The sequence below is a fragment of the Montipora capricornis genome, chromosome 6, assembly GCF_036669925.1.
Source record: "Montipora capricornis isolate CH-2021 chromosome 6, ASM3666992v2, whole genome shotgun sequence".
Classification (NCBI taxonomy): domain Eukaryota; kingdom Metazoa; phylum Cnidaria; class Anthozoa; order Scleractinia; family Acroporidae; genus Montipora; species Montipora capricornis.
In genome coordinates, this window is record NC_090888.1 from 41,717,293 (window position 1) to 41,732,292 (window position 15,000).

The following is a 15,000-nucleotide window of genomic DNA, read 5'->3' on the forward strand; positions in this document are numbered from 1 at the left end:
ACATCTATACCGACAATTTTGGCACTCCAGGTGACTAAGAACAGACTTGAAGCTGATCCAACCATCTCGGAAAGAACAAACATGTCTGTTAAGGTGATTCCTTAGTAATAGAAGTTGTCGTAAGATTTTTTTAAAACTTTTCTCGATTGTTCCCTATATTATGGTGACTCGAAATGTGCAATTAAAAAAGTAGGTCACCAAGCTCGTTTGAGAGACATAACTTGCTCAAGTTACTCATTTAATCATTGCGCCTTCATCTATCAAGGACAAGTTTATTCCATCGGTTCAGGCTACGTTTTGCACGAACAGGAAGCACAGCTTTGACGTAATTCTTGAAATAACAAAACAGGTGAATTGTGTTGCTCAAAAGGAATAATTTAATGTTTGTTTTATGGCACAGGCACAAGTCTTGAAAAGGCACTGACTACAAATGTTCTTCGGGTGCGTGATCTCGAGGAGACAATTTTGTGTCCACGAGTGATGGCTACGAATACTATCTTTCCTGTAACTTTTTTTTCTGACGTAAATTTTTTGTAATTTTTTTACAGCGCAAAGAAGATGAGTAAGAGAATAAAATTATGCCAAAAAAAAGATAGGTCACCAACCTCGTTTAGGAGAAAACAGAAAGCAAACCAAGCTCGACCCCTCGACAACACGTCTCCCCGATAGCGCGGTTTCACTTTCACAGTCGGACTTAAATCTTCTTTAGCATTATCAAGGCTATCACTCGACTTTTTGTTTTGTGAGAGTCCAAAACGTTTCTTGTTTTGCTCTTTACTGCTGTGCTCTGAAAACGGCCATTCTTCTTTCTAGCGAGCTTTCCCTCACGAAAGGTCGGCATTTTGAAATGTTTTTGGCCACGTTCGATATATCAATATTCACACATTGGTACGAGTCTTTATGGTTAAATTTAAACATTGTTTTGTTTAGAAATATCCGTTGAGACTTGTGAGACAAAGAGCCATGAAATTTGACCATAAAGCCTCTTAGCCATGCCTGAATACGAACTTACACTGTGTTATGCGCAGAACAGGATGCGCAGTGCAATACTAGGGAATCACCTTAACAACGTCATGAATTTGCTTGAATTTGTACTTGATAACAATTACTTCATCGTTGATGGCACTTTATACAAACAAATTCTCGGCTGCCCAATGGGTTCACCTGTGAGTGCAATTTTGGGAAATTTAGTTATGGAACACGTTGAAGAGAGAGCTTTAATCACCGCACCCCACCCTCCTAAGTGGTGGTAAAGATACGTTGACGATAGCCATGTCTGCATCACTCGGGAACATCTTACAGAGTTCCACTCCCACCTTAACTCAATTAATCAACACATCAAATTTACAGTGGAAGAAGAGAAAGACGGATTCATGACAACCAGGAATCCCGATGGAACTATAAAAACCAGCGTCTACAGGAAAGCCACACACACTGACAAATACCTTCAATTCAACTCTCACCACCCTTCTCAACACAAACGCTCAGTAGCTAGAACGCTCCTCGACAGAGCAAAGAACATCCCTTCTACTGACGCAGACAAATTATCTGAAGTACAACACGTGGTCGATGCTCTAAAGATCAACGGCTACACCAACCAATTTATCAAAAGCTGTAAAAGTACCACTGTTTCCTCAAACCGGTTTCAAACCTACAGAGGTTTTGTCACATTGCCATACCTTCTAGGAATTTCAGAAAAAATCACACTAACTTTAAATCATTTCAATATCAATGTTGCCCACAAACCCATAATGACCGTCGGCTCCATTTTAAGAAAACCTAAAGACAAAGTTAGTAAAGAGCTATCAACAGGAGTCATCTATAAAATTAATTGTAAAAACTGACAAAGTTTATATTGGTCAAACATCAAGGGCCTTAAGATCTAGAAGATATGATTTCCGCGCAAATTGTAAGATGAAGATGATATGTTACGAGTTCGAGTGTTTTGAGGAAAGGTAGTTTACAAACTAAACTGAACGCAGGGTTGTCGGAACAACAACAAAAAGATTTATTCAAAAATGAACGTAGTTTCCACAAAGTAAAACTCTGAACAACTTGTACTCGACAAACTTACACGGCCTCTGCCAACTTGAATAAACACGGCTTCTGTCACACTTGACTGCACACGGCTAACGCCAACTCTCTACGCTTGTGAAAAACTAGTTAAAAAACTTTGCTAGGACTCGTCTACTTATATACTCTCACAATAAGCTTCTAGAACTTTCTAAAGTTGTAATCAATCTAATTATAGAAAGATTACAAAATACACCGATTTAGAAACGCTTACGCACGAACCTAAAAATAAACAAACTACAAACTCTCGCGAAGCTTCTAGAAAGTAACGCTAGTCACGCAATGCTATTTTTCGTAACATAACCCCCTTCTAGAAGAAATTTCCTAAATTTATCCCAAACAAGAAAAATTGCTAAATAAGGGGCAGTTCAATGTCAACAAACTTATTCCTCATCACGACTCAAGTAATCTGCTCCAACGTTCTCTGAGCCCTTAATGGCTTCAACTTTGAATGAATAACTTTGCAAAAACATAGCCCAACGCATAAGACGTCCGTTGGCAAACTTATCACTGTTCATATACTTTAAGGGTTCATGGTTCGTCTGAAGAACAAAAGAGACTCCGTACAAATAAAGATGAAATCTCTTAATACTCCATACAATCGCTAGACATTCCTTCTCAATTGTAGAGTAGTTCCTTTCTGCACCTGTCAATTTCTTGCTTGTGTAGCAAATGCGCGCTTCAGTGTCGCTGCCGAGTTGATCATTCCAAAGGGCATCTTCAAGAACTCGTACGACCCGTCAGGTGTTACGAACGCCGTTTTCTGTATGTCCTCCTCTGGTATTGTTATCTGCCAGTATCCCTTGCTAAGGTCGATTTTTGAGTAGAACTTGTCTCGGCTAAGCTTCTGAAACAATTGTTCAGCGGTTGGCATAGGCTCGGGGTCAAATACGGTTAGGTTATTTAATTTCCGATAATCAACGCACACACGATTTGTGTTGTCTTTTTTCTTCACTACAACCACAGGTGATGTATACGGAGAACTGGACTCTCTGATAACTCCCATTTTGATCATGTCGGCAATATCTCTTCTCAGCAACTCTCTGATGCTGTAAGGTAATGGGTAAGGTCTTGATCTAACCGGCTCGTCTGAAATGAGTTTGATATGTAAACAAATCCGTGAACTGTTTCGCCAAATCCATAAATTCATTCGGTTGGTCATCCGTCAGCCCTCTGCTTCATCAGCTTTAGCTGCACGGTCGACAGCATCGTCTACACACGAAGCGCCTACCCCACCAGCTACTGCTCCTTCGGCTGTAGTCTCCACTCGCTCAAAGTACTTTTTAAGAAGGTTAGCGTGGTAAACTTTCTCCTGTCAAACCATTACACATCGGGTGATAGGGTGTTGTTGTAAGCTGTTTAATGCTTAGTAGGCCGGTGACTTCTCTCATGCAGTCAGAAACAAACTGCATACCCAGATCACTCAAGATTTCTTCGGGTACTCCTAGACGGCTGAAGATATCTACCAATGCCTCTGCTACAGTCTCTGTGTCAATGTTCTTTAATGGCACAGCCTCAGGGTAGCAAGTCGAAAAATCTACCAGTGTCAATATATATCTGTGTCCTTCTTCTCTCGGGGGACTGATAGGACCAACAAGATGTATTGCTACTCTCTTAAAAGGTTTATCAATCAGTGGCATCTTCTCTAACGGTACCTTCGGCACTGATCCTTTACTTACGGTTTTCTGACACACATCACAGGACTTGCAAAATCGAGTTACGTCACCTTGAATTCCAGGCCAATAAAATGCACTCTGGATCTTGTCTGTTGTTTTCTTGATGCCCATGTGACCACCCATGATAGATCCAAGAGCTACATCCATTATGGGGTGTCTCAACTTCTCAGGTACCATAACTTGTTTAAGCAGTTTACCACCATTCACGTAAGGATGCTTGTACAGGCGGTACAGTACTCCAGATTTTTCTTCGAAGGAAATCTCCGCCTGACCCTTTACTAGTACACCGTCTCGATCCCAGTACTTATGCAGACTCTCATCTTCTAGCTGCATCTGCTTGAGCTTCTCTCTATCCACAATAGGGTTTTCACGGATACTAGGCACCTTCAAAGTAGTGCGTTCATCCTTTTTCTTAGCTTGACTTCGGGTCGTTACTGCACAAGCCTCTTGCCACCTGGGATCTGGATTCTGTGCGTCTCTTGCATCACGTACATTACCAATAATTAGGTCGTAGATAGGATCTGAAAGGCACTGCCCTTCTACATGACCCTTAAGATAAGGCGTATCAACATAAATTCTTGCTATAGGCACTTTCCTCGCTGTGTTGTCAATAAGCAACATGACATTAAAATCTCAGGTGAACTGATCCTCGCCGACCAGGTCCTTCTTGACTACAACTCCACTGCAACCAGTGTCTCTTAAAACGTTGACAGTCTTCTCTCCAACTCTGCCTTTCACAACTGGCATCTTACTTCTTACTCCGGTTAAGGAGTAACTTTCTTGCCACAGGCTAACAGAAGCTGATCATTTTGAATACACGACTTAACTTCCTTGGGGGTAGCGTTAAGATCTGGTGACTTAACCAACAGCTAGCACTAACTTGACCGCGTTGCACAGGGTTACCATCTTTACCCTGACCTCCTGACTTCCGTCCACCTGATCGACAGTTCCTTGCTTCATGACCTTGCTTGCCACATAGGAAACACTTTCTTACTAGAGCTTGGCAGTTAATTGCTTTGTGTCGGCGGGCATTACATTTGTAACACTGGAGAGCTGTTGTGTCACTCTGTGCATTCTTTGTTTCTTCCGCCTTGAACTGTACTAACGGCTTCTTGGTCGCAGAGCTAAACAAGTGCTTTCCATGAGCTTCCAAGTATTGATCGGCGATTTTCGCTATCTGGTCAAGCGTTTCTGGGGCTCTTTCACGAAGGTGAATAGCTAACTCTTTTGGACAAGAGTCAATAAAGTGTTCTTCCACAATTAGATCTTTTAGGCCTTCAAAGGAACGTTCAATATGCGACAGTTCCAACCACCGCAACAAGTATCTCTCCAGTCGCACTATAAACTGTTCTGGACTCTCATCAACTTCCGGCTTTGATGCTCTAAATTTACGGCGATAACCATCCTCCGTAAGGTCGTATCTCTTCATCAAAGCTAGCTTTACTCGGTCATAATCTTGGGCTGCTTCTTCAGATAACTGCGAATAAACTTCTAGCGCTCGTCGAGACAAAAGGGCACTAAGTTTTGAGGCCCATCCTGTCTTCTCCCATTTAGCTGTCGCTGCAAATCTTTGTAAATAAGCATCCAAGTCGTCCTTGCCATCGACAAATGAGGGGAGCTTGGGTGCCTTGGCCCTATCCTCTCTCACTTCAGGACGCCCGTCAGCATTCTCCACAGCCAATCGTGCAATCTCCAACTCGTGTTCTCTTTTGCCGCTTCAATAGCCTCTTTCTGTTTCAACAGCTCGGCTTCCATCTCCAACTTTCTTAGTTCGCGTTTTTGTCGTCTAGTTTCTCTCTCTTCGTCTTCTCTTCTGCGCCTTTCCTCCTTCTCTTCCTCTTCCTTTCTTTCATCGTCGTCAAGCATTCGTCGTCTCACTTCCTTTTCTTCTTCAAACTGCCTAAGCTTTTCTTCTCTTTCCTCTTCCAATCGTCTACGTTTTTCTTCTTTTTCTTCCTCTTCCCTTCTTCTTTCTTGTTCTAATTGTCTGCGTTTTTCTTCTTTTTCTTCCTCTTTCCTCACAAACTCGAGAAACTTTTCTCCCAGCAAACCGAACTTTTCTCCAATCTGCAAAAGCTTTTCCATTTCCGTAGCAGTATTTCACAGCAAAAACACAATATACTCTCTTTGTACAGTTCTTCTTACTTTAGGTGTGACTCCTTCTTCTTGAACTGTCCTTTCCTGGTTTCTGTAGTCGGCAAACAAATGAATTACTCTCCTGGACAGGCCCCCAATGTTACGAGTTCCAATGTTTTGATGAAAGGTAGTTTACAAACTAAACTGAACGCAGGGTTGTCGGAACAACAAAAAGAAGATTTATTCCAAAATGAACGTAGTTTCCACGAAGTAGAACTCTGAACAACTCGTACTCGACAAACTTACATGGCCTCCGCCAACTTGAATAAACACAGCTTCTGTCACACTTGACTAAACACGGCTAACGCCAACTCTCTTCGCTTGTGAAAAACTAGTTAAAAAACTTCGCTAGGACTCGTCTACTTAAATACTCTCACAATAAGCTTCTAGAACTTTCTAAAATAGTAATCAATCTAATTATAGAAAGATTACAAAATACGCTAATTTAGAAACGCTTACGCACGATCCTAAAAAGAAACAAACTACAAACTCTCGCGAAGCTTCTAGAAAGTAACGCTAGTCACGCAATGCTATTTTTCGTAACATGGTACGGTAAACATATCTTTTAAATAACCTGGATAATTCAGACTCTTACGTAAGGTGACCATGAAGTTCTGGAGGCGTCTAATGAATAGAGATTTCAAGCATTCTTGAAGCATTCTTGAAGTTGAAATTATACAAATATTATCTCTTCCTTTGTTAGAATCTTATGACCCCGTTTTATTGCTGTTGGTCTAATGGTAGACGTGTGCGCGCAACTTCTCTTTTTTTTTCGAAGTGAACCAACTTAGCAGCTATCTGTGAGGCTGTTTTTGAAGATGGTGTAGTAAGCATTTGTTCTGCCTATCCCGACATGACTACGAAATTAAATAGCGTTGACATATTTTCTGCGGACAGTAATACATCAGTCATAGAAATTAACTCGATGACACTTGATGATACAAGCTGATAACCAGGAGCCTACAACTCCAATAGTAAGTCTGTGTAACGGCATTTTCACAGATCTGACAAAGATTTGGCTTGCACGAGTGACCATTTTCAATCCCATGGGTAATGATTTCCCATGCAAGACTTGTGACTTGGTCTGATTTTGCGTGAAAATCGATCTAAAAATAACTCGGAATGTAGCAACACCGTTGCATAAATACAGTACAGTTGATGCTCCTACTCATGGGCTCCTGAACTGACTCAACTTCCTACCAGTCATACAGTTAGACGAAATGCATCTTCCTCTACTTCAAAGTCCCTCATTACTCCCCTGCATGATTACCAGGGGCCTTTTTAGGCTTTTGTGAAAACGACCTTGTCACTTCATGCTATTATTCATGACAAGGAATCGTGGGCAAGTTAAGGCCTGCATAAGAAGCTGGAGGCGTGTTTTATCACGGAAATATTCTCGAGTCGCGATTGAGCCGTGACCGGCATGGGGACTAGTAGTTTTGAGATGTTCACTCGCGGCCAAAAGATAATGAACCAACCATCGATTTACTCCCCCATGATTAATAATGAATCCTGCAATCAGGAGGTGCATGTTTCATATAACAATTTGACGGCTCTAGGGACTGCCCCGAAAAAAACTTACTTGAGGGTTCTTAAGCTATGAATGGTTTTCACTCAAGTGACTTGACAGCCATTTTGGTGTACCAGACAATACAACTTTTCATAAAATAGAGTTCAGTTCCCAAAATAAGAGAATGACTATTGTTCTGGTACAAGAAAATGGCTGTTGATTCGTCACGTTCAATCCATCTACATGAGTCACTATTTTTGCGCGAATTATTATTGATTCCTTTGGCGCTTGGCAATCAGGATGAGGCAGTTTTATGTTTTGCCTGTTTGCTTCTCTTATAGGTTCAAATCGTCACATCATTTGATCCTTTTCATGTGCTACGGTCATAACTTCTTATTTTTCTAAACTCGAACATACCGAGTTGTTTTACTGGATAAGACTTCTCTTTTACCTTGTCAATTGTATTATGCAATGGACGGTTTTTACGGCAGCTAGACCTGCTGTTTAAAGTGTATGACAAAAGGCGCTAAACTAGGAGCCCTTAATCTTCCATAGAACAGGAGGATTTACTCACCTTGCTTCATAGTAGCATCATAATGTCCGCAAGCTGTTGCATCGTATGCAATGTATAATGGTGTTGTAGCCATGACACCATCTGGTACAAAACTTGTGTATGGAAAAGACGCCAGTGATGTAATCACAGCTATCGGGATTTCAAGCATTTCTGCACAGACTCTCACAACAAGGTCTCAGAGATTACTGCAAAACATGCCACGCTCTCGAAATCGGTTTCTTGATTCAGTCTGTCGGGGCTTACCCCTGCAACCGTTAGGTACAGTTCATTACTTTGTACATTACCAACGAAGAGTTGTCTGAAAATGTAGGCATCTTCCTTTTCACACCCTCCTAGCCCCAAAGAAATACGGTGTGCCATTAGAGATGCCTCCTCCTTTATAAACTGTGGGAGTCTCTGCAATTGCCTGACAATACTGCTAAACACACAGCCACCATCACCTAAAACGGGATCAACAGTCAGTCCAAACGACGCAAGGTTTCTTGTGAGATTGCTGCAATGATTATTTTGGGGGACCTCATGTTATCACTGGTTAATGTACTCTGCGTATCTAATTGCATGAAAGGCAAATCAAAAAAATTTACTGATTTGTCCTTGATAGAGTTACTAATTTCTTCAAGCACCCTATAACTTTGATTGCTTGTGTGAATTATTCTCTTTGTTATAGAATCGGTAAGATGTTTTATGTCATCGGCCATAATCATCATATTATCATTTTCGTTGTCCATGGACACTGACACGGAGATCTCGTTTGCATCCTCGACAGCGTTGTTGTTCATTGAATTATTAAACGCACTGTCACTCTCAGTTGTAACCGTTTCCTGATTTTCAGATTTGTGCATATCAAGCGGAACATGGGGCACTACGCGATAGTCTTTGAAGTTGAAGTTTGATAAAAGTTGAAGTTTTTTTGATAGTTTTCTCTTTTTCGTTTCAGTTTAGACCATAAAAAAGCACGGTTAATATGGCAATTGCAAGTTCAGGACCAACAATTGATGTCCCACATAGGAGAGATTTGTTTAAAGTTCGATGAATTCTCTCGTGTCCCGCCGTTCCTGTGCCTGGTTCTATTCTAGAGAGACAGCCATTGGTGATGTGACACCTTAATTTTTTTATTTTATTAATTAGAGATTTTAATTCTCTGTTAGCCAGGACTGTTTGCCAGCGTTTAGAAAAGGAATCCAGATTCCTGGTCATAATCGACGGGATGGGAGTTTTTAACACACGACTATCTCCCAAATCCCCGTCTTGTTGAAACACCAAAGAAAGTTCTTTGCAGAAAGTCTTCTAAAATTCCATTCCTTTTGGAACTACACTAGTTACATGCTGTACAGCGTGAAACAAATCAAGTTTCACTGACATGTCACCCATTACTTCTTGGATCTGCTTTCGTGATTGACAACAATTGTCAACATGGACCGACATCACCTTTACCTTTGGTCTATTTTTCACATTTTCAAGCAGATCCTTCACTTTTGCATATCCCGCAGTTTTTTTGAACGGGAATGGTAGCATCCCGGTCAGCCATGGGTCAGTTTACGTTCATGTGTAATCTGTGCATCACTGACCTTTCCCTGGTTTTCAGCTGTCTGTTCATCAACATTGACAACATTGACAACTGAAATGGAAATTGAAACGTTCCACTTCAGGATGTTACTTGAAAGAAGACCTGCATGGGTTTGAAGTCACTTATGGCAATGGGTATATAATGATGATGGGATTTGAACCCATGACCTCTGTGAGGTACAGTAAGTGTGAGGATCGGTCATTTCTTGATTTCAGTTCATGACCAAATTTCACAAACACTTCTTTCATTCACAAAATATATTGCTAAAAATTACCTTGGTATCAGAGGGTGCTGGCACCTGCTCATCTCCAGTCAGTTTACGTTCATGTGTAATCTGTGCATCACTGACCTTTCCCTGTTTTTCAGCTGTCTGTTCATCAACATTGACAACATTGACAACTGAAATGGAAATTGAAAAGTTCCACTTCAGGATGTTACTTGAAAGAAGGCCTGCATGGGTTTGAAGTCACTTATGGCAATGGGTATATAATGATAATGAGATTTGAACCCATGACCTCTGTAAGGTACAGCAAGTGTGAGGATCGATCATTTCTTGATTTCAGTTCACGACCAAATTTCACAAACACTTCTTTCATTCACAAAATATATCGCTAAAAATTACCTTGGGTATCAGAGGGTGTTGGCACCTGCTCATATCCAGTCAGTTTACCTTCATGTGTAATCTGTGCATCACTGACCTTTCCCTGTTTTTCAGCTGTCTGTTCATCAACCACAACATTGACAACTGCAATGGAAATTGAAACGTTCCACTTCAGGATGTTACTTGAAAGAAGACCTGCATAAGTGTGATATCATTTATGGCAATGGGTATATGGTGACAACCTAAAGTAGACTGATAAATGTTTCTTACCATTTCCCTTTCTCCCGTGCCCTTTACTTCATTTCCCCAGTTCTGTTAAAAAATGGAAGGCGCATCTTGATATCGGATTAGTATCACTTAAGTCCAATTTTACTCCATTGCATTGTTCAAAAACATGTCGTGGTAAAGGAGATTCTTTCATGTTAGTCCTACCCTGAAGTCCTGCACATTTTTATGCATTAGCCAATATAAAAAATACCATAATACTCTTTGTTTGTCCCCCCAGAATTTTGCATAAGAATCATTGTACAATTGTAGGTCCCAAGAGAAACTGGAGAGTATAAAGAGTATTATGGTATCTTTGATATTGGCTCATTGGATCAAAAATACATATGTCTAATCACAGTAGGATACATTGCCAATTCTTCACAGATATACAAGCATGTAAACCTCATAATTTAGGCTCTGTAGTTCTTCAAGATATTAAGCAATTGAGTTGTCACATCCAAAACCCTAACATTGGATACTTGGGAGTAACATACAAGTTACTCCAAATTGCCTTTACTTGAACCATAGTAAGCAACATTGTTACTAAAAATCACATTTTCATCAGTTATCTCCAGGAATGAACCTAATTATATGCAAGCCTAATTTTGACATCCAACACTAGGTGTCCCTTTAAGTCTATTAAAGCATTTGCTACATATTTCCAACAATAAGGTACAGGTAAAGGTTAGCATTATTCTTAGCTTAGGGTAAATACTAAAGCTGATTATCCTTACTAGAGGAGCAGAACTTGGGTGACACTTTATGACGTTAATTGTCTGTATTCCAAGACACGAGTAATGTTTAAAGTGGGTGTAAGAGCAAGGGGACACTTTGTGACACTTTTTGAATTCCGCATGAATCTAATTAGGGTCAATCCTGGACAAATCTGATTTTCATTTTATTGTTTCCATGATAAAGAGCAAAACTTCATTAAGTTATAACACACTTTCATCAAGGGCTTTAACATCATTTGGCTGGAACCAGGATCATTGGATATGGACAGCATATACCTTCTTTCCATCGTTTCGGAAACGCACTTGGTTCCCTACACAACCAATACAATGGTCTTTAATATAATAACGAATTGCAGAAGGACTGATGCCTGCATGGACATTGTCACAACCAATTTGCTCGTTAACAAATTGTATAGCTGCTGCCACGTTGAAGGTGACAGAACGACCACAGGAACAAGTTGTGGGCGTAAAATCTTGATCAAAAAATTGCAGCACCTAATGAAAAAATCAAGACACAAAAACGTGGAATTAATCATAAGTAAAAATCCTATTAATATCAGATTTGCTCTAGTTAAGTGATGCCAAATTTAATTATTATTACAATATTATTATTATCTTTGTCTCCTAACTCTGCCTTCTTCAGGGTTGAATGTCCCTTGGGAACACTTGAGAGGACTGCCTTCTGCTGTTCCTCGGGTACTTGATGGAAGAAATTGAAGACCCGCGACCTAACCTTCATCCCCTGAGTCTCCCTGTCATCAACAACATTTAGCAACAGACATGCCCTCGTTTATCGCGCTGAGAACATCTAATTAGCTTAGGTAAATAGGTAATATTTCCCCTTTCCAAAAGTTGGAATATATGTCTTCAGAAAGTGAAGTTTCACCAGCGACCTCACATTCTCCCGCGTGTCTTAATTACTGCCTGTATGTGTCACACATTGCTTTAAATTCCCTTATTTTTATCTTTTCCTTTCATTTTCAAATATAACTGAACAATAATCCGACATCCTAAATTTCTCTTTCTCATCTGTGCGCGAACCAAGCAGGTATATTCCATCAATGATCGAAAAATTCGTCTTGAACAGAAACTGTTATTCTTTCCTCTCTTCAGACTAAATACAATACTCGTCTCAAATCGTTGAAACAGACACCGTTTCTCTCGAATTTTCGGGAAAAATCCTGAGATTTCTACTTCACACTGTTTTCCCAACTGAAATGTGCCCTCTCCCTCCCCAATGTTGAGCCACGTGTGTTTTGAAGCACTGAGACCACTGTGATACCCAAATCAACATTGGGGAAGGGGAAACAGCCACATGTGTTTCAAGATTTTTGACGAGTATTGTAGGTTTAAATGTTTTAAACTGGTGAATTCTGTTAGCATTACTAATGCTAGAAATAGTTGCTATAATACTTAAAGAAACCTAAATGTGAGTGGCCTCAAAATTGACATTCTTCATCTCATCACACTCTTTCCGTTTCTGGCATCTATTGTACTATGACCATTTTTTAATGATGACAAGGTCACATGAAACAGTCATGCAAAGGGTATATTGTGTAACATCAAAGGTTAATAAATATTGGTATCAGTGTGGTATTAGTCAGTCTCTTAACAGTAGACAAACGGTTGAATAAAGAAAAAAGTCTAGAGCCATCTGAGGAACTAACAGCAGTTATAAATAATAAACCCACACCATGGTCAGTGTATAAACTGTAAAATTAAAAGAATATCACAAACATTTTGGACCAACACTTTCATAACTTTGCTAAATCAAATCCTCTCAACAAAATCTTCAACCGGAATACCCTAAAACTGAGGTACAATTGCATGAGCAATGTCACAGAGCAGGTCACAGAGCACGAAATGGTCTAATTCAAGTTTTGTGTATTTGCAAAACACAAACAGGAAATGTAAGAATCACAAAACCATTCACCTCCTGCCTATTTGCATTCAACAAATCACCCAGGATTGGTTGGGAATCTCAACTAGAGGATAACTTGAAATATGGAATACCTTGACTGGAATAAACCGCCTTGGGTCATCACCTTTCACATATGCACTGCACAGTCCAAAAATATACTGTGGTAAGTATGGCTCTTTGAACTGTGCAATCCATAAGGCCTTAAACTTTGCGGTTAATGTGTGGACAATATTTTGATGATTTCCACAATCTTTATTTTGTAAGGTAAATTCGCCTAAAAGATAAAAAAAAGAAATCTAATACACTAGGAAATAAATGAGTTGCCAGTAATTGGATCCCTGTTTATATGCAAAAAGTGAAGGGATCACCAAGGGGCAAACATTGCAAGTCGCTGTAAGAAAAAGTATGGCGGAAACTTATATCGACGTTCAAAGAACGATTTTGGAGAGGGATCAATGCTTTATGTGACGCACATGGACACATTTTTATCAGAAATCGATTTGGGCAATGTTGATACGTGGCACGGCAAGAAAAGTAGCGTTCACCCGCTAGGAAAACGATCGGTGAACATTGCAAAATGCGGCCTTTTTCGAACATTTGCTTGCGTTTTCCGATCGTAAAATCCTAGGTTTTCTGTTTGTTTTCCAGCTGGTGAACTCGAGTTTTCGTTCCATTATCCGACAGTTTTCCATCAGGGTGAACAACAGGAAAACAAGCCGGAAAACAAGCCGTTTTCCAGGTGTTTACTGCCTGGTTAACACTTTGAAAACAGATTGGTTTTCGTTGTTTTACTGGCGTTTTCCAGTCACAAAACAGCGTGTTAACTGGTGTTTACTGGAGTTTTCTCGCATTGTCGTGGTGTTCACCGCGCGGTTAATGCTGTGATAACAGATTGTTTCCAGTTGTTTTACCTGCGTTTTCCAGTCGCAAAACAGCATGTTAACTGGAGTTTACTTGAGAGTTTTCTCTCATTGTCCTGGTGTTCACCGGGCGGTTAACGCATGCTAAACAGGTTGTTTTCCATTGTTTACTGGTGTTTTCCAGTTTCAAAACAACGCGTTCAGTGGAGTTTTCTTGAATGCGCGAAGCACGCCAAAAAACCGCTTATTCTTCAGCGTTCACTAGTTGGTTAATGCTTAAAACCAAGGTGTTTGCCTTGAGGGAAAACGCGGTGTTGTCACACGAATGCACCTACTTTCCTGCCTTTTCTGCATTTGGGGCTTCTCCTTTTCGCTGGTATTTTACATGCACTTTAAAATCAGTTGGGTGGCGTAGCTTACAAATTTGGCTGTATTTACGTTTTCATTTACTCTGAGTTCGTAGCTGTGACGCTATTTTCACAATGAAATTCAAATGGTTCAATGTTGCTGGCAGAAGGACTTGACTCCCTCCCTGATTATGTCCCCAGAAATAAAATATGAGATACATGTATACCTTACACTGTTTTATTATCAATGACTCAAACAGGCACTTGCCTATTTCTATTATGTACAACAATACCAAAACATTTATTTATACTATATACAAATTGATAGCTACACTCTTTTAACACATGATAATGTTTTCTTGGTGCAAGCTAGCTTAAGATATTAAGTAACAAATTATATGGAGATGTTTTCTTATCACTGGTACAAATACTGTACCCTGCATATACATTTTATCATTTTTATCATGAAAGTAAAAAAAAGTGAACAAGGAGGTCAGCCAAATGTTTGAATGTGTGAACTGCATGACAAAAGAACAAAAAGGCACAGAACAGTGTAACCTCAATATAATTGTACTGTACCAAACTGCCTAAACATATTAGTCTCTATGTGGGATTGTATAATTATTATACAGTCCCAGGTAGTAAACACAACACAATGCCATTAATTCAATTTGCTGTAGACTCAGAGGTGCAGCCTAGTTTGATTACTGTGACAGTCATGACTGAGGTGCGTG

The 15,000-nt window shown here is 40.0% G+C and overlaps 1 pseudogene; it reads right to left on the bottom strand.

Moving 5' to 3' along the window:
- Positions 1-2,722: 2,722 nt before the first annotated feature.
- Positions 2,723-5,834, bottom strand: LOC138053946 (uncharacterized; annotated as a pseudogene).
- Positions 5,835-15,000: the final 9,166 nt, after the last annotated feature.